This window comes from Protopterus annectens, chromosome 3.part0 (assembly GCF_019279795.1).
Source record: "Protopterus annectens isolate FY-2018-M chromosome 3.part0, PAN1.0, whole genome shotgun sequence".
Classification (NCBI taxonomy): Eukaryota; Metazoa; Chordata; order Ceratodontiformes; family Protopteridae; genus Protopterus; species Protopterus annectens.
Genome location: NC_056731.1, coordinates 1,234,067,381 through 1,234,086,322, shown reverse-complemented (window position 1 = coordinate 1,234,086,322; position 18,942 = coordinate 1,234,067,381).

The window sequence follows — 18,942 nt, the reverse complement described above, 5'->3', positions numbered from 1 at the left end:
TCTCATTTTCTTACAAATCACTGAGGATTGAATACACTGAGTGATGATCTACATTTGAGTTTCAGACTTCGTATCCTTCTAAAAATGCATGCTAACACATGTCATGCTATTCTATCAACCTCATGTTTATAAGGGAAATGCATAACATCTGTCACTGTGTTTGGCATTTGTTTAGACTTATCAGTTTTCTGTGCTAAGAGGTTGAGAGGTATGGACACCACTCTTATTAATAGTCTAGATACTATGAAATGTCATTGATAAATAAAAATCTCTCAGACATCTAAAACATGGTTATAGCAAAGTAGACTAATACTTACAAACTTAGATGTGTAACGCTTGGAAAAGTCACAAATAGCAATATCTGTGTATGTATAAAGTATCCTGAAAGGCTCAGCTTAAACTGATTGCAAGCTATCAATTAGAAAGTAACCTGTCCTGTAAAGACAACATCAACAATACTATGAAAGACACCAGCAAGAAGACTGGTATAATATACAAAATAAAGAAGTGTCTGCTTCACAGCTGACAGAATAGTGAAAACCCTTCTTTTTTCCCAAATTTCTTTCTAACAAAAAAGCAATTGGTAACACCTGCCTTTATTTTGGATTCCTGCAGAGGACAATCCAAAGCAGCAACATTTGATTCCAGGCAAGCAGTTCTGGTAGTGACTTCCATGATCACATTTGTTGGTGCTGCTGACATGCACACGCATATTTTGTTGTAATCATTCCATAGATACAGTCATCCGTATATGGCCTTTCAGCAAAAGCATCTTTGTTGATGCAGACATCCATTTCAAACTGTACATAACCTATATGGTCTTTGGTTATTAAAACACATTTTCTTTTGCTATGCTTTATAGTTTTTTTTAATACCAGTTCATGAGCAGTTGTATTTTGGAGAATTAGATACATAGATCTAATATGAATGGACAAGCTACTGATACATAGAATGTCTAATAAAATGGTAATATTGACTTAACATTTAATGTGCTGATAATTAATTAAGTGAACGTTAATTATGCAGTAAAGAATAAGCAATAAATACAGCATCTATTCCCTCAGGAAACTCAAAAATAGCAACATTATCATTATCGGGAATGGAGAATAATGTTTCTCTACAAAGCAAAGATATTTAAGCAAATTTACTATATTGAAAGTATCTGAAAAAATTCCACCAGTGCTTGACCAGATATACACCAAACAAAATCCAAAGAAAACCAAGTCAGTCCAAATGGAAACCACAAAGCAGCATTTTAATAAATCCAAGTAAAACAGAGAATGGTTAGGAGCTTTCGTCTGCCAAATCAGACATCTTCAGAACCACCCATATTAAACTCAAAGTTCTACTTAAAAACATTCAAAGAAACACGCCCCTCAAAAACAACCAATGCATTTAAAGAAACATGCTTACAATAAATACATGTGAAGAATTAAAATAATTTGAAAATAATAAAAAATAGTTAAAAATAGTTAAAAAATATATGAAAATAGTTAAAAACAATTACATTTCCAAACCCCTTCTCTTTAATTCACTAGAAATAGAAATAGATTTGGCAGATGAAAGCGCTTAACCATTCTCTGTTTTACTTGGATTTATTAAAACGCTGCTTTGTGGTTTCCTTTTGGACAGACTTGGTTTTATATTGAAAGTATATTTTCATAACAAATTCTTCCACTACAGAGCTTTCACAGGAAACAGACATTAGGGAAAGAAAGAAGTACTTGACCATTAAATTTTGCTAACAGTGTACCTTCCTCTTTCTTAAAGTACAGCTTTCTTATAGCTTGGGGAAAACTTTCAGAAGCAGGGTAATCCATGGGAATCGAATGACTCCCGAGTTCAAATTGTTGTCATTTCAAAAGTATGCCAGGGCTTTGAGTGTCTTAGTCACTAAATGTTCAGTATTAATACTTACATAGATAAATACAAAACTCATTTTCAAAGCTAATTGTTAACTTTTTCTAAATGATTGTCCTCTTTTGTTTTGCCAGCTATCAGGAATCCCACTGTTGGATTTGAGCTTGCTCATTCCCTAGCAGTTGGGAACCCCAGATTTATTATGGTAAAAGCCATCTGGGAGAGCTGTCATTCTGGCAGACACTAGGGTGCTTGTGCTCTCAACAGCATGCCAAGCAATGACAGTACTTATGTAAGTCCCTAAACCAGCCACAGGGTTGAGGGATTATCAGCCTGTATCACTGCAGAGACTCACAACACCTTCTTTCTATGACTGGGCACTCCTGAACACTTACTAATGAAGGCTACCTCCAGGTGGTGTCTTGAAGATCTGAAGGTCTGTCTTATGATACCCATTGTAACAGTGCCCATCTCTGAGGGACTATAGATATGTGGGCTTACTTTGCCCTGATTTCCCCTTTGATGGATACACTCATCCTCTCCTGATGGTGTAATCAAGCATCTGCATAGCTACTAAACTTGAGTTGCCAGGGTCATAGTTAGGGGTTTAAACCCTTTATGTTATTGACACTGGCATATCTTTTTAACAACCTAAGTACGATTCTCTGTCATATTGTAAGATATTAAATTATTTTAGTACGTGAAGCATATTTGGTTTTATGCTGGCTGGTAAATGGTACTTTGCTTTCTAAACCATTCACACAAACATATATATTATTCTGTTTGGTTGGATTTATGATATGGCTTCACAGATAGTGCAGTTTGTAAACTGCAGTTTGAAGTGATTAATTGCATGTGTTTTTTCATTATATTTCTGCAGTTTTGTGATCATGAAAATAGTACAAACAAGTAAAAGGAAAGTATGGTGAAATGATCCCCACTTTGGAGGGTGGGCTTAAACTCCCAGTATAAATATTTTTGTTGTCATTTTTTTAAGTTATTTTGTTTTATGGTTTTGTAATCCTTTCCCTAAGGTGCAGTTAGCTAGTTATAGATGCACTGATTTAATAGGCTCATTGCTTTTTCCTAGCAATAATCTTCTAGAAGATTTTGTCATTCATTGGATTTATATTAGGCTGTAGCACAATGGGTCTAAAAGCTAATTAAATGTGTATTAGGCCCAGCATAATGATGACATACTGAAGCAAGGAATGCGTGGTAAAACAGAGTTGTTACATTAGGGGGAAGACATCAAGGGGATCAGATGCATTACAGAAGGGTGAGGGACTGTGGGGCAGGCATCATTTCCAAGGCAAGTTATTTAGAAAGAGTTAATGTGCACTCAGTGTGCAATGAAGCTTTGCATAGTCCCACTCATATATCATGCCTGTAGCCCAGTGAATGTCAATGTAATCAAGATCAAATCCAGCCCATTATATTAATGTGGGGAAAGAGGGATATTATAGAATAGAAAAATATTGGTCCATATCAGTTCATCGAAGATTCACTTCAGAGAATCTGACTTCATCAACCGCAAACCACCGAACTTCACTTCTGCAAATGTTCACATAAAAAAAAAAGATTTCATCAGGGAAAGAAAGCACTTGGCCATCACCACAACAGAATGCACACTGCGGTATGTCAGACCCAGCCAGGTGGGGAGCTGTTCCCCCCACCCCCCCAACTATATACCAACTCTGAGATCGCACTACAGTAGGATTATGTCTGCAACATATGACATAGTGGTAGCTTCCATCACTGCTCTTCATAAAATGTATTACTGCATATCTCTGCACTGAACAGTCTATCAGATTTCAAACCAATTTAAGTAAATAGATACAAAATGGCAATTTACTGTAATCTTTATTAGTACTAACTAATAAAGATAAGCTGATACATGTATACATTTGCATATGTGTGTGTGTATATATCTATATCGGGTCTATGGTTAATCTTCGAATGGAATAACCATTGAATGTCAAAACATTGAAAGCACATCATCAAAAGTCCATTCATCAAACGTGCACCTCATCGAACCTGTGAAAAAGGGAAAGTAACTAGTTGGCCAGCACTTCCCCGTCTCACTTTTCTCCACTGTAGTGCAATCTTGGAGTTGGTATATTATATATATATATATATGGTTCTACCTGACTTCGTCGACAGCGCAGAAGACCGACAACGGAATCCGGAGCTCCAGAAGATCGACATCGAAGAAGACCGACGCGAATCGCGAGTGGCAGAACATCGACAATGCAGAAGACCGACACGACGGATGACAACACCAACGCCGAGGATGCCGACATGGGGAAAGGCTGTGTGAGTATGACGCGCAGGGTGCGCAGGCAGGTAAGTGTGGAGATTGACGGTCTGTGGGGATAGGGGTGGGTTAAGTGAGTTAGGGTTAGGGAGCGATAGGGTGGGTTAAGTGAGTTAGGGTTAGGGAGCGATAGGGTGGGTTAAGTGAGTTAGGGTTAGGAGCGATAGGGGTGGGTTAAGTGAGTTAGGGTTAGGGAGCGATAGGGTGGGTTAAGTGAGTTAGGGTTAGGGGCGATAGAGGGCGGGTTAAGTGAGTTAGGGTTAGGAGCGGGTAGGTAAGTGTGCGATAGTGACGGACCTTAGGGTTAGGGTAAGGTTTAGTGTGGGCTTGTAAGGATTTTGGTGTGCTTGTGTTGTGTGTGTGGTTTGTGGAATGGGGATGTGTTTTGTTTTTAATTGTTATTGTGGTGTGTGCAGTGTATGGGGTTTCGTGTTTGTGTACCGTCGGTTATTTCGTTGTCGGTTATGTGTGGTTTCGTGTTTATGGACTGTCGAATATGTGGTGTCGGTGATGTGGTTGTCGGTGTTGTGTGGTTTCGACTATGTCAGGTAGAACCATATATATATATATATATATATATATATATATATATATATATATATGTGTGTGTGTGTGTGTGTGTGTGTGTGTGTGTGTGTGTGTGTGTGTGTGTGTGTGTGTGTGTGTGTGTGTGTGGATTCACTTCATAACACTGAAAGCTCAAAACACTGAAAATAAGAAAACTTTATAATATAGAAGACCAAAACACTGAAACTTCAAAACACTGAAACTCAAAACACTGAAAACACATATCATACATATACTGAGTTTAAACAACATAAATCTTAACACTTTCCACCAAGTGTAAGCAGGGGGGAAGCCCCCCTGCACCCCCCATTTGGGGGTCTGCACCCCCCACACCCCCTGATACTTAAATATATCAACTCCAAGATTGCACTTAGTGTAGTGAAGTGCTGCTTACATTTGATGGAAAGTGCTATGATTTATGTTGTTTAAACTCAGTATATGTATGATATGTGTTTTCAGTGTTTTGAGTTTTCAAGATTTTGAAGTTTCATTGTTTTGGTTTCAGTGTTTTGAGCTTTCAGTGTTATGAAGTGAATCCATATATACATATATATATATATATATATATATATATATATATATATATATAGTTGGAGGTGTAGGAAGTGAAGCCCTCCATCTAGGTGGGTTTGAAATATTGCTGTTTTTGTGACAGGGAAGTGTTGGCCAACTAGTTACTTTCCCCGTCTCACAGGTTCAGTAAAGTGCACATTCGATGAACGGATTTTCCATGATGTGCTTTCAATGATTTACCATGCAGTGATTATTCCATTTGATGATTAACCATAGACCCATCTATATGTATATCTATATCTAGATCTAGATCTACATATATCTATATATATGTTTTGGGTCTATACAAGTTTGCCAAAGATTCACTTCAGGGAACCTGACTTCATAGACCCCAAACAACTGAACTTCACTTCAGCGAACATTCACATCCATGAAAGATTTAAGTAGAAAAATGAAGCAGATGGCCAACAGTACAACTTATTTTGTACAGTACAACATACATATGTTATACACATATATCCATATATGAATATGTATATACATATTTATGTTGTGCAGTACAACATACATACATACAACCAACATACATACATGCATACAGTACAGTAGCACATTGTACAAAAATTAGTGTTTACCTTCCAGTGAAGTGCTTTGCATTCTGTCGGAGAGATGAAACCTAATGAATACAGTGGTAAATCTCCAAATTAATAGGTACCATTTTTATCACCTATCATTAGTTTTATATATGTATATATATATATATATATATATATATATATATATATATATATATATATATATACACACACACACACACACATATATATAAATAATGTTTTCTATATAAATAAAATCCACACCTTTGTTTTGAATATCTGCTACACACACACACACACACACACACACACACACACACACACACACACACACACACACTAATAATTTGTTTACTTTCTTGTGCCAAACTTGCTGTAATATTAACTGGAGGTGATTGTTGTAATGCAAGTATGTCCCTACATTCAAGTGAATGCATATCATATCATAATTTCATCCTGCCAATTCACCTCAAAATACAGAGGCAAAATAAATCTGAAATATCAGGAAGTCAAAGGCATTTACTTTAAAAATGCAATCTGATTCATTTAAAAACCATGTCCTTGTTCAACAGCTATGCACAATGTCAGGGTCATGTAAAATTCATACAATTACTTATTGAGAAGAGTGGAGTTCAAATGTAATCACTTAGACTGTGCCACATAACCAAACCAACCAATCCCACAAGCATAGCGGGTGATAAAAAAATTAGCTTATGCCACGGCGTATTGGTGTAATATTATTATTATGGTATTTAACTCTGCAGCCTTCGATAGCATGGTACAGAATACAATAATTTAGGCAGCATTATTTTTTTCTATAGCTGAAGAGTAAGCACAGTCAGTAATATCTACATCACACATAATATTAGGAAGTACACTGTATATCAGATAGGGGCAACAGTGTGTTGAGGAGCTAATATCATTTGTGTGGTACTGACAGTTACCTAGAGATCCAACAATGTCGAGGGACATTATCAGTACAAGTTTTACAATGCTTTGCTTTCTAGTCTTAAAACATAATGTCTGGATTCGCTTAAAAACAGATAGGGCTATGAAGCCTGATTTTACTTTGAAGTATTAGTGGGTGTTACTGTTGTTGCCCCTTGATGTCTAAGAAGAATGGTATGTCTGCAAAAGCATTGTCTGGATGTGGCCTGCTTTGCCAATGAAAGAAAAATGTGCATGGAGGGGAAGTCTACATTTAGCATTGATGGTGACAATCTACATAAGTCCAACAGAAACAAGAGGCAAAAGAATGATACCTGCAATGATCCATACAGTTAGTGACATGTTAATGAGGCCTGCATTTAAGTTAAGATGCAAAATCCATGGGCATCTGCTAGGAAAGCGGGTGGAAGAGATACCCAGTGTTACTAAGTACATTGAAAAAAATCCATGTTAAGGAAGCCAGTGTTTAATCTTAGCGGTGGGAATATCTGAGGGTTAAGGAAAATGGGAATCATTTAGTTGATGATAGCATAATTTCCATTTTCTTAATGAATATGCTGAGTTTCAACTGTTAGTTTGGCATGTTTATTTTAGATACAGTGTCCATCATGAGACTGGGGGTCCAGAGAGATGATTATTACATGAGTTGTGATGTCCTAATGAGTTCCTGAAGTATAATTTAGTCTGTGACATTTGAGTTTATAGTTGGAGTCACCAATGGTGGAGGAGTCTCATGGAAAGGGTACTTGAATATTGATAACAGGATCACCAGTGGTGGAGGAGTCTCATGGAAAGGGTACTAGAGTATTAATAATAGGATCACCAGTGGTGGAGGAGTCTCATGGAAAGGGTACTAGAGTATTAATAGTAGGATCACGAGTGGTGGAGGGGTCTCATGGAAAGGGTACTAGAGTATTAATAATAGGATCACCAGTGGTGGAGGAGTCTCATGGAAAGGGTACTAAAGTATTAATAATAGGATCACCAGTGGTGGAGGAGTCTCATGGAAAGAGTACTAGAGCATTAATAATAGGATAACCAGTGGTGGAGAAGTCTCATGGAAAGGGTACTAGAGTATTGATAACAGGATCACTAGTGGTGGAGGAGTCTCATAGAAAGGGTACTAGAGTACATGGAAAGGGTACTATAGTATTGATAGTGATCTCTCTCAGATACAAGGGATGATTTATAGTGAAGTCTACAGTTATTATTGTTGATTCTGCTTCCAAACAAAAACATGTTCTAAGGTTTCAGTTTTCAATATTCTAGTCAATGTATTTCACAAAGTCAACTCCACTTTGGTAGAATCTCAAGGATTACAATATGCGTGATGACTCGGTGAGCTAATGCCTGGATGATTACTTGGTTTTCAATGAGTATCCTGAGGTAAACTATACAGAAATGAACTGTGAAGTGAGAGTCCAGATGAGACAAAAGGTGTAGGTGATTCATAGATGAGAGGAATAGATGATTTCTGACCATCTTGTCAGTACCCTAATATAAGCTGCATGATTTCTGGAGGTTTTTGGGATGCGAAACCAGAAATGTGATGAGTGGATAAGCTCTGGCGTTATAAAGATTAAACTACCGCAGCCTATGTCCTCCTCAAATCTGCAGTATGCCTCAAAGAAACGTCCATAAAAGGAATGGTAAGTATGAGGTGGTGAAGGAGCACAGACTTGATATTCAGGCAGGGTCTTTTTTAGAGAATCCATGATGAGGTGGTGAAGGAGCACAGACTTGATATTCGGGCAGGGTCTTTTATAGAGAATCCATGATGAGGTGGTGAAGGAGCACAGACTTGATATTCGGGCAGGGTCTTTTATAGAGAATCCATGATGAGGTGGTGAAGGAGCACAGACTTGATATTCGGGCAGGGTCTTTTATAGAGAATCCATGATGAGGTGGTGAAGGAGCACAGACTTGATATTCGGGCAGGGTCTTTTATAGAGAATCCATGATGAGGTGGTGAAGGAGCACAGACTTGATATTCAGGCAGGGTCTTTTATAGAGAATCCATGATGAGGTGGTGAAGGAGCACAGACTTGATATTCGGGCAGGGTCTTTTATAGAGAATCCATGATGAGGTGGTGAAGGACAGACTTGATATTCGGGCAGGGTCTTTTATAGAGAATCCATGATGAGGTGGTGAAGGAGCACAGACTTGATATTCGGGCAGGGTCTTTTATAGAGAATCCATGATGAGGTGGTGAAGGAGCACAGACTTGATATTCGGGCAGGGTCTTTTATAGAGAATCCATGATGAGGTGGTGAAGGAGCACAGACTTGATATTTCGGCAGGGCCTATTATAGAGAATCCATGATGAGGTGGTGAAGGAGCACAGACTTGATATTCGGGCAGGGTCTTTTATAGAGAATCCATGATGAGGTGGTGAAGGAGCACAGACTTGATATTCGGGCAGGGTCTTTTATAGAGAATCCATGATGAGGTGGTGAAGGAGCACAGACTTGATATTCGGGCAGGGTCTTTTATAGAGAATCCATGATGAGGTGGTGAAGGAGCACAGACTTGATATTCGGGCGGGCAGGGTCTTTTATAGAGAATCCATGATGAGGTGGTGAAGGAGCACAGACTTGATATTCGGGCAGGGTCTTTTATAGAGAATCCATGATGAGGTGGTGAAGGAGCACAGACTTGATATTCAGGCAGGGTCTTTTATAGAGAATCCATGATGAGGTGGTGAAGGAGCACAGACTTGATATTTGGGCAGGGTCTTTTATAGAGAATCCATGATGAGGTGGTGAAGGAGCACAGACTTGATATTCGGGCAGGGTCTTTTATAGAGAATCCATGATGAGGTGGTGAAGGAGCACAGACTTGATATTCGGGCAGGGTCTTTTATAGAGAATCCATGATGAGGTGGTGAAGGAGCACAGACTTGATATTCGGCAGGGTCTTTTATAGAGAATCCATGATGAGGTGGTGAAGGAGCACAGACTTGATATTGGGCAGGGTCTTTTATAGAGAATCCATGATGAGGTGGTGAAGGAGCACAGACTTGATATTCGGGCAGGGTCTTTATAGAGAGAATCCATGATGAGGTGGTGAAGGAGCACAGACTTGATATTCGGGCAGGGTCTTTTATAGAGAATCCATGATGAGGTGGTGAAGGAGCACAGACTTGATATTCGGCAGGGTCTTTTATAGAGAATCCATGATGAGGTGGTGAAGGAGCACAGACTTGATATTGGCAGGGGTCTTTTAGAGAATCCATAGATGGTGGTGAAGGCACACAGACTTGATATGGCAGGGTCTTTATAGAGAATCCATGATGAGGTGGTGAAGGAGCACAGACTTGATATTCGGCAGGGTCTTTTATAGAGAATCCATGATGAGGTGGTGAAGGAGCACAGACTTGATATTCGGCAGGGTCTTTTATAGAGAATCCATGATGAGGTGGTGAAGGAGCACAGACTTGATATTCGGGCAGGGTCTATTATAGAGAATCCATGATGAGGTGGTGAAGGAGCACAGACTTGATATTCGGGCAGGGTCTTTTATAGAGAATCCATGATGAGGTGGTGAAGGAGCACAGACTTGATATTCGGGCAGGGACTTTATAGAGAATCCATGATGAGGTGGTGAAGGAGCACAGACTTGATATTCGGGCAGGGTCTTTTATAGAGAATCCATGATGAGGTGGTGAAGGAGCACAGACTTGATATTCAGGCAGGGTCTTTTATAGAGAATCCATGATGAGGTGGTGAAGGAGCACAGACTTGATATTCGGGCAGGGTCTTTTATAGAGAATCCATGATGAGGTGGTGAAGGAGCACAGACTTGATATTCAGGCAGGGTCTTTTATAGAGAATCCATGATGAGGTGGTGAAGGAGCACAGACTTGATATTCGGGCAGGGTCTTTTATAGAGAATCCATGATGAGGTGGTGAAGGAGCACAGACTTGATATTCGGGCAGGGTCTTTTATAGAGAATCCATGATGAGGTGGTGAAGGAGCACAGACTTGATATTCGGGCAGGGTCTTTTATAGAGAATCCATGATGAGGTGGTGAAGGAGCACAGACTTGATATTCGGGCAGGGTCTTTTATAGAGAATCCATGATGAGGTGGTGAAGGAGCACAGACTTGATATTCGGGCAGGGTCTTTTATAGAGAATCCATGATGAGGTGGTGAAGGAGCACAGACTTGATATTCAGGCAGGGTCTTTTATAGAGAATCCATGATGAGGTGGTGAAGGAGCACAGACTTGATATTCGGGCAGGGTCTTTTATAGAGAATCCATGATGAGGTGGTGAAGGAGCACAGACTTGATATTCGGGCAGGGTCTTTTATAGAGAATCCATGATGAGGTGGTGAAGGAGCACAGACTTGATATTCGGCAGGGTCTTTTATAGAGAATCCATGATGAGGTGGTGAAGGAGCACAGACTTGATATTCAGGCAGGGTCTTTTATAGAGAATCCATGATGAGGTGGTGAAGGAGCACAGACTTGATATTCAGGCAGGGTCTTTTATAGAGAATCCATGATGAGGTGGTGAAGGAGCACAGACTTGATATTCGGGCAGGGTCTTTTATAGAGAATCCATGATGAGGTGGTGAAGGAGCACAGACTTGATATTCGGGCAGGGTCTTTTATAGAGAATCCATGATGAGGTGGTGAAGGAGCACAGACTTGATATTCGGGCAGGGTCTTTTATAGAGAATCCATGTTAGTATCACTCATGGTAGTGTCCGTGCTTGTTTACTAGGAAGGGCAACCAAAGAGGTAACGCTTAACGTAGACACTGTCAGTGAATACGCTAAAGTAATTTATTTGCTACCAGCTTTAAGCAAGACATTAACATTGCCATTAAAAGATATCAAGCATCAGTGTTGCTATAAAAAGTAAGCGTCGGCAACTAAAAAGCCTGACAAAGACACTAAGTAATGAAAGTAAATAAAAATTAACATAAAAACAAAAACAGGAGCAAAACTCCACTTATGAGAATGCTGTGATGTCTAGAAAAATCTTTGCTGTCTCCCTCAGAGGAACTCATACATACATAAAATCAGGCCTAGGGAAATACATGTTGGAACATTTCCTTTGTTTCCCATCTGTTCTGTGGAGGGTCAGTTTCCCTAAAATTGATGCTGGGCATCTAAGACAATAAAAAGATAACAGCATGAGTAATCTGCAAATATGTTGATAAAGAATAGTAAAATAATAAACAAAAACCTTCATCACCCTTACTTATCCATCTAATTGCATTTTTGCAACAGACAGAGCTCATTTTAAATATTTTTTTTCTGTTCATCTTCTCTTACCAGTATTATAGTTATAATCAAAAAACGTCCTCGATCAATATCAAAAGCATCCATAAACTGATTTGAGATAAGGATCTTTGCTGAATGCACATGGTATCCACCATAGAATTCAACAGACATCACTGCTTGATGAGAGACTGGATCAGGGTCTAAGCACTTGACTCCGTAAGCATATCAGCAATAGTCATCAATTGAGTCCAAGTGTCCACTTTGTGTTTGAATGAACATTGATAGTATCAACTCTTAATGGTTACCTCAGGGAAAGATAACAGTTTGAAAAATAAATGCCTACATCTGTCACCTTTTCATGCAGTGCTTCACAGTAGTTTGTCCACTATTTTCCTTGAACCTGAACTTGAATCTGGTTGTCAATCCTTCAGGGAAGAAAGAGAACCCAGTGTGTGGGAAAGCTTCATTTTCATTTTTGCACTGATAAGTGCTGTGATTTGTCTCATCCTCTCCAAATTTTCTTAGCCTCCAACTCCATTTCTTTACTACTAACTAAGAGTTCAAGGACCCCAGTGTTAGGGTGGTTATCAGACTAAGTGAGTTGTCTAAGGAAATGCCAAGTTTCCAGACTATGAGTAAATAAGCAGACTTCCTATACTTGTTTTTATTTCACATTTGTTAACTGGGTTGGTCCAGCTGGGTAAGAATTTACCATTTTTCAGTGGAGACCCGAGGGGGAAAAGCCCCAAACAGACATACAAATACATACAAATAGGGACAAATTAACAATATTAAAGAGCAAAACAACCTTATGGATACAATGGATAAGAGGAACATAATGTGCTCAGTGGAATAGCACATAGCTATATATATACAAAAAATGTAGTAATAGGTTGTAACAGGAGAAACAACAATAATAAATCCAGCAGGAAGGAAGTTAAGATTGTAGGTAATATAATGAAAAGAAACAAGGTATAATTAGATTAGTGGCTAGAAGAAGAAATGTGTCAGTGCAGGGGCTTCAGAATTGAGGGGAAAGTAGAGTGGGAGTAAAAAGTATTTTTATTTATTTTACATTTGTTATCTGGTGGTGTCTGACTGAGCTGAAAAGGCCCTTTTTCAGCAGAGGCCCGGGGAGAAAAGCTCCACAAAGAAAAATTACAGATACATTTAGTTAGACATGATCAGTATACACACAAATTACAAAAATACATGTTTTTACACTGGTATGCAGCACAGCAACAGTTACAGTGGAGAGAACAAACAAAAAAAATATTAATTTAAAAATAAAGGTAATTGATAGATTTGTGGTGTACAGCTGAAATTTGGAACATAGGTAGAATATATACATAGTACATATGTACAGTACATACATTGCAGATTAGCCAGTGTTTGTGACTAAGATTGAAAACTATTATCAAGTACTCTAGATTTAGTATGTATACCATATCCACTTTTCCTAGCCGGGGAGCAATCGTGGCATTGCCAACTTTGCTTGAAGATGTTTCCTGATGAGTTCTTTAAAGGAGGCTTTGGATGATGTGTTTTAAATGCTAGTGGGGACAGAGTTCCATTTTTTAGCCACTGAACTACTATATAGCACATCTCCAAAGCTATTATAGCTGTTGGTGACTTCTAGTAGTAGTTTGCTTGATGATCTAAGAGGCCTTTTGGCTGAGTGATATACTAGGATTTTGAGGGCAGAACACATATTGGGGAGGTAACAGATCGAATGACAGAGGCAGAGCTGATTGTAAGTTAGGAGGTTGGGCAGTTCAAGCCAGTGGAGCTGTCTCAAAGCAGTACAGTGATGAGTTCTATATGAGCAATTTGCAGCAAAGTGAGCAACTCCATTATATCAGGCTTCCATTTTGCTTAGTTTGGTTTTGTTGAGATTAATCAGAATGGGAGATGCATAGAGTAGGGTGGATAGAAGTTGGGAGAGAGCAATGGCTGATCTTGTGTTGTTGGTAAGAAAGGGTTTGATACGTAGAGTGATCCCAGTTTGGCATGTACTTTTTTAATAGTTAAGTTGAGATGACTATCAAATTTTAGGTGGGAGTCTATGGTTATTCCTAATAGCTTATAGAGTGACTGGAGTAGCATTTGTGGAGTAGATAGTGAATTGACTGTTATCAGTGTTTTTGTTAGAACTGGTTATAATCATAAGCTGAGTTTTCTTTGGATTGAGGATAAGTTGAGCTTTGGTAAGGTAGTTTTCAATGTCAGAGAATGCTAGTTGAGTTGTTTGCAGGAGGGTGGGAATGTTTTGTGTAGTACAGATTAAGGTAGTGTCATCTACATACTGAATGATAGATGCATGCTGTGTGGAGGTATGGAGGTCATTTGTGAAGATTGTGAATAGTAGTGGTCCTAAGACAGAACCCTGTGGGACTCCTACAGTTATGGGCAGCTGAGGAGAGAGAAAATTTTCCCATTTCACAGCTTGGTACCTGTCAGTTAAGTAGCTTTGGAACCAGGTAGCAGTAGAATTTCATAGGTGATATTGGTTTAGCTTTTTAGCAGGATTTGGTGTGAGACTGTGTCAAATGCTTTGGACTTATCCAAAAAAAGTGTTGACACCTGTAGGCCTTCATTTTTGAGATGGTTTACTGCAACTGTGATGCAGAGGAGGGCTGTAGTGGTACTATGGGCAGGTCTGAAACCATGCTGAGTAGGTGACAGGATGTTGCTGTCTAGGAGATATTTTAGCATCGGGGTATAGATGCATTTTTCTAGGATTTTGGCCAGGGGGGAGAGTAAAGCAATGGGTCTGTAGTTATTAAGTTCAGTGGAGGTCCCGCCTTTATGTATGGGTGTAACATAGGATATTTTCCAGAGTTTGGGCACATAGTTTTCAACAATTGATCTGTTTATGAGAGTAGAGACTGGGATAGCAATAGCATCTGATGTGAGTTTCAAGAAATAGCTGGGGAGTAGGTCGGCTGCTGTTGATGAGGTTTTTAGTTTGGAGAGCATGCCTTTGATTGAAGTGGTGGAAACTGTTTTGAGGGTAAAGCTTGTATTAGAGTTATTTGTGTTGGGGGGATAGTGAGGAAGGAACTGTCCTGTGATACTAAGGATAGAACTGAGTTCACAAAGTGGGAGTTGAATTGTGTTTCGATGGGAACTTTAGTGTCAGGGGTGGTTGGTTTGGGGGTAGCCTTTTGGATGGATTTTAGTAGCTGGTTTACATTTTTCCAAAATTTTTGGGGGTTGTGTTGGTATTTAGTTTGTAATGTTGTGTAGTAGGATTTTTTGTCCAGCCTAATGCATTTTTTTGCACAGTTGCGCAGTTCTTTGTACTTAGTTAGGCTTTGTGTTTCTTTGGTTTTTTATAGTAAAGCCAGGCAGTGTCTCTGGACTTGAGGATTTGTTTGGTTTCTTTACTGAGCCAAGGGGTTTGTAGAGGTTCTAACCTTGATTTTGCACAATGGAGCAACAGTGTCTAGGTGTTGTAGAAATGTTTTGTTGAAATGTTCCATTGTTAGCCATTAAGATCAGCAAAAGAGTGATGAATGCATTGAAACCCTAAGACTTGATCAACCTTTTCAGTGCTGTAGACTCTTGTGAAATTTGAACAGAACAATCAATTAGTCTTCTATCAAATTCAGGTTATTGTTTCCCCTATTGTACCCCTTTACATTTTTGACTGTTTATGGTAAGCAACTCTTTAGCAGCAAAGTATGCTATAGTTATTAACACAAGTTGGAAGTGGGAAGGGTATTCATTCTTACAGCAAACTTGATCAATACCTTAAAAGAACTATACCATTGCATGTATCACCTTTACCCTACTGATGGACAGAGTATTGGATCAAGAGTGTCAATTGCCTAAGGTTCAATTCCCTGAGGGTCTTATTGGTGACATAGAAGACCCTTTTACCTTTTAAGGGCTGGATTTTTCTAGCTGGACACTTGAAAGCAGACAGAGTCTCTGCCTGTATCAGCAGTAACCTGGGTTTCTGAGAAGGATTAAGCTGTCTGGACATTATGGGAAGAAAAGATCAGCCAAATGATGTTTTGCTGTGTGAGGTTAGCACTTTTAAGGGTGAGTCTATACATCTGTTAGTTTATTTAAAGGAATTAAAATGTTTAACCCTAAGCATTGTACAGAGTTGTAATGCAGAAGTGTAAGAATTGCTTTGCCCTTGGTCATTATCAATGGGGCAGTGTATTCATCTTAAGTGGATAGCAAGTAAATATGTGCAGCAATGTTTGACAAACCATTTGGACAAAACAGGAATCATGTATAGCCAGGTATCACCCCCATCAAATTAGCACCACACATTTACATTTAGTTCCACCCATCCAGTTGATGGATGTAGCTGACATATGACCTATGAACAAACAAATGCTCTCACACACAAATACCTTGATTTGAATTCATTGGCTACCACTGGAAAAAGTCCTAATATTTTACTGTGCTCCCCAAGCAAATAACAAACTTCCTAAAACAGATATGAGATATGATGTTATCTATTTTTCATGCTTAAATATTTCTTACTTTTATGCATTAATAATCTGGGACTCCTTGTTAAACTATGTGTTAAGGTTGCTATCTGAGCATATGCAGTCATAAACTGCTCCATTGTATATCACAGACACACACGCACACACACACACACACACACACACACACACACACACACACAGACACACACACATACCAACACACAAGCATACTTATGCAATGATTTGCAGTGGTCTTATAAATCTGTTATGCAGCTATACTTGAAGTAATTGTGATTTGTTTATAAACATTCGAATTATGAAAATATGTTTTCTTAAATTATAGCAGTCATTTTGTTATAGTCACCTGCAGTGTATCCTTGGATTCACTTCATTGCAACAGACTCATAACTTGAATAATCTTCCAGGCTGCTGTCATTTGTATTTTTATGTCCTTCATTTGCAGCTTTCAGCATGCATGTCACATCTGTTTAACTGTGAGAAGTATGCTAGCTGGGACCTCTGGCATACTGTATATTAATAGAATATTGATATAGCCTAAATACTAGTGTGGGATTCATCATTCAGTAAATCCTCCACCAATTGGCGTTTCATACAACAGTTTAATTAGAAATTTTACAATCTCAGATTCTCGTTAAATTAATTAATAATTAACGTCAAATACGGGCATCTTTAATGTCTTAATTGTATTTCAGTTTTATGGCCATCAAAGTTTAGCTCATTATGTAGGTTACTCATAAATCCCAGGTCTGTTCAGAGCCCTGATACGTCAATGTGTACTGCCTCCACTGCGATTTCTAATCAGAGATATTCAGATACAGCTGATGACATTTTCCTTGAACTGTATCTACAGTGCTTCAAGAGAAAAATAACCTTGATGCAGTAAAATGTAATGCATTTTGCAAAACATAATAAGACATAAGAATTCTCTTTCATAAAAGTTAGGTATGAGAATTAAGCATGTTGACTTTCTTATTAGTATTAGATTTTTTTTAGTGCCATTTCCTTCAGTATATAATGCTAAAGTTATTTAGAAGGTGTTGTATTCACATTTGTCATTTATTTAATTCAGAACATTGAGTTAAAGTCACAGCAGCCCATAAAGGCAGGTTAGATTGCCAGAATATTCCCAGATGCTGCTGCTATGCTGTCATTTAGAAGGTGACATGATACTTACCACAAGGACTATGCATTTTGTGACATTGATTTCAACTACTAGAACATATAAGGGCGTATTTCACAAAGTGTACCTCATTACGAGGAATGCTCCTCGTTTTGAGTCTAATGAAAGTCCACATTCCTCACAGTTTCAAATTGAAAGAATTGTCAAACCATCATTGCTGAGAAGTTTTATTTTTAATGATACCCATGGTGAATCAGAACAAATCATATTCATTCATCAAAATAACTGCTTATATGTACAAAGTTCTCCACATTTGCCCATTTGTTCCACTTAATGAGAGGACGTGTACCATATTTTGGAGATGGTAAGCTGAGAGTTATGTGTAAGGGTATCGTGAGTAATTCTGGCTAACATCCATTTGCACTATCAACTATTCAAAAGTATAGAAAACTTAAGAGCAATACATATTTGTCTGATGAAGCAATGGTTACCATTGCAAAAGCACTCACCATTTTGTATTAAAAAAGATTTTACTTTGTCATGGTTCAGCTTCTTATTCCAACTACCTTCCTACTGGGCACCCATGTTTCAACATTTTCAACTTCTGGGTTGTTTTGGATTTACATACTTAGAAATGTTTACACATACTGAGCAGTGGGCTTATTATTTATATAAGCCATTAACAATCCAGTTATTGCTAAATAGAATGGGTGGTTAAAGCAGGCATATATCAGCTATCCTTCTTTTAAATGAATCTTGGTTAAAAAAATGTTTTTAATTTATTTTAGATTAGCTGGTTATATTTACTTGGCACTGGGACAGATTGTAAAAAACCTACTTAGCATATTTGAGTTAATATGGTATAACACCTATGTATAAAAGAGCATTACACCAGAGTAACTCACTTACACTGGCACTATTTTTTTAATATCTGGTCCAGTAGGTATTCTTGCAAATGAAACTACAGTTTAAGACTGATGCTATAGAAAACTAATTTATAAATCAGCAAATTACCTACCAGCATTACTGTATTTATTATGTGCATATTGTTTAAGCATTAGTAATAAAAGTCACATTCCATTTATGTGAAATTAGTGTGCATTTTACATTAAAATGAGTTTAATGCCATCCTTGACAGCAACAATAAATTAACTTTGTGAATCGATAAAATTTATATTGATTTGATATTGGTGAAAATCAAGTTGTTATATCTTGACCATTTTAAATTGTCCATATTGGACCAATTACCCCAATATTGATTCCTAATGTTTATTCATGTGTTTATTTGTCTGCCTGATAAGAAAACTGAT